Source organism: Orbicella franksi, unplaced genomic scaffold (assembly GCF_964199315.1).
Source record: "Orbicella franksi unplaced genomic scaffold, jaOrbFran1.1 SCAFFOLD_754, whole genome shotgun sequence".
Taxonomy (NCBI): Eukaryota; Metazoa; Cnidaria; class Anthozoa; order Scleractinia; family Merulinidae; genus Orbicella; species Orbicella franksi.
Genome location: NW_027670540.1, coordinates 1 through 2,500, shown reverse-complemented (window position 1 = coordinate 2,500; position 2,500 = coordinate 1). Strand labels below are relative to the sequence as shown.

Below are 2,500 nucleotides of genomic sequence, written 5' to 3'. Positions count from 1 at the left end.
CTTATAGAATAGGGGACCGACGCCCAGTTTTAAGATAGTGTAGCTCACCCCCCTTAACGATGATGTGACAGCGCGAAACTTGGCGCCTGCACGTAACTCGAGCTGGCCAATCGTTTCCCGCAAAAAGTTTTGAAAATGGTGAAAACCTTAAGGGTGCTTATAGAATAGGGGGACCGACGCCCAGTTTTAAGATAGTGTAGAACACCCCCTTAACGATGATGTGACAGCGCCAAACTTGGTGCCTGCACGTAACTCGAGCTGGCCAATTGTTTCCCGCAAAAAGTTTTGAAAATGGTGAAAATCTTAAGGGTGCTTATAGAATAGGGGGACCGACGCCCAGTTTTAAGATAGTGTAGCTCACCCCCCTTAACGATGATGTGACAGCGCGAAACTTGGCGCCTGCACGCAATTCGAGCTGGCCAATCGTTTCCCGCAAAAAGTTTTGAAAATGGTGAAAACCTTAAGGGTGCTTATAGAATAGGGGGACCGACGCCCAGTTTTAAGATAGTGTAGAACACCCCCTTAACGATGATGTGACAGCGCCAAACTTAGCGCCTGCACGTGACTCGAGCTGGCCAATAGTTTCCTGCAAAAAGTTTTGAAAAAGTGTAAAATCCCAATTTTGCGCTCTTTAGGGTGTGGTCTTTGAGCTTCGGGTTTTCGTCAGAAAATTTCGGCAATCATCGGTCATCTTCGTGGAAATCTCTTCGTTTTCGTAACTCTGACATGGTGACGCATGTTTGGAATGCCATGGGGAGCGCTTTGGAGCAGTTTTGAAAAATCGAAATTTTCGAAATTTTTCTAAGTGTCTAAACTTGGTTGGGGGAATAGACGGTTTCGGGTTATAATGTAGGGCAGGCATCGGGAAAGACCGAAAGAGCAATTGAGCTGTATCGGTCCGTAACAGTAAGCCCTGCTCGGTAATGTGTTCTCGGGTACGAAAGGAGGGTATTTGGAGGAAAAAGGAGCAAAGTCGACTAAACTTGCTCGGTCGGTAGCATGAAATGACTGAACTTGTAGCCAAGTTGTCTCGGTGTGGACAACGAGAGAACGGATGGATGTTGTACCTGATGGCCTTTGGCCAAGAATAGCGGCTTAGATTCGGAAGAATCATTCTTCCCCAATGTATCTTGTCGGCATTCCGTGGACTTGGCTGTCTCACTGGTATGCCGGAAGCTTACTAGGGTGAAGCAGTGGAAAGACGTGGCAAAGAGAGAACGGGTTTCCCTCGGACAGGGTCGAACGCCTCGTGCGTCTTCCATGGCCGGGAGGATTCCCAGTGCAGCTTGACGGTGGAATGCCAGCCTCCTTTCAAAGGAAGCAGACGCAAAAGGGTTCCCGCCGGGTTCCCTGAGGGATAGCTACCTGGTTGATCCTGCCAGTAGTCATATGCTTGTCTCAAAGATTAAGCCATGCATGTCTAAGTATAAGCACTTGTACTGTGAAACTGCGAATGGCTCATTAAATCAGTTATCGTTTATTTGATTGTACCATTACTACTTGGATAACCGTAGTAATTCTAGAGCTAATACATGCGAAAAGTCCCGACTTCTGGAAGGGATGTATTTATTAGATTAAAAACCAATGCGGGTTCTGCCCGGTTCTTTGGTGATTCATAGTAACTGATCGAATCGCACGGCCTTGAGCTGGCGATGTTTCATTCAAATTTCTGCCCTATCAACTGTCGATGGTAAGGTAGTGGCTTACCATGGTTGCAACGGGTGACGGAGAATTAGGGTTCGATTCCGGAGAGGGAGCCTGAGAAACGGCTACCACATCCAAGGAAGGCAGCAGGCGCGCAAATTACCCAATCCTGACTCAGGGAGGTAGTGACAAGAAATAACAATACAGGGCTTTTCCAAGTCTTGTAATTGGAATGAGTACAACTTAAATCCTTTAACGAGGATCCATTGGAGGGCAAGTCTGGTGCCAGCAGCCGCGGTAATTCCAGCTCCAATAGCGTATATTAAAGTTGTTGCAGTTAAAAAGCTCGTAGTTGGATTTCGGGATGGCTCGGCCGGTCTGCCGCAAGGTATGTTACTGGCCGCGCTGTTCTTCCTCGCAAAGACTGTGTGTGCTCTTAACTGAGTGTGCATAGGATCTGCGACGTTTACTTTGAAAAAATTAGAGTGTTCAAAGCAAGCCAGCGCTTGAATACATAAGCATGGAATAATGGAATAGGACTTTGGTTCTATTTTGTTGGTTTCTGGAACTGAAGTAATGATTAAGAGAGACAGTTGGGGGCATTCGTATTTCGTTGTCAGAGGTGAAATTCTTGGATTTACGAAAGACGAACTACTGCGAAAGCATTTGCCAAGAATGTTTTCATTAATCAAGAACGAAAGTTAGAGGATCGAAGACGATCAGATACCGTCCTAGTTCTAACCATAAACGATGCCAACTAGGGATCAGAGGGTGTTATTGGATGACCCCTTTGGCACCTTATGGGAAACCAAAGTTTTTGGGTTCCGGGGGAAGTATGGTTGCAAAGCTGAAACTT

The 2,500-nt window shown here is 46.5% G+C and overlaps 1 pseudogene; it reads left to right on the top strand.

Annotated features, from left to right (window-relative positions):
- Positions 1-1,362: 1,362 nt before the first annotated feature.
- On the top strand, positions 1,363-2,500 carry LOC145472581 (small subunit ribosomal RNA; annotated as a pseudogene; the record flags this gene model as incomplete).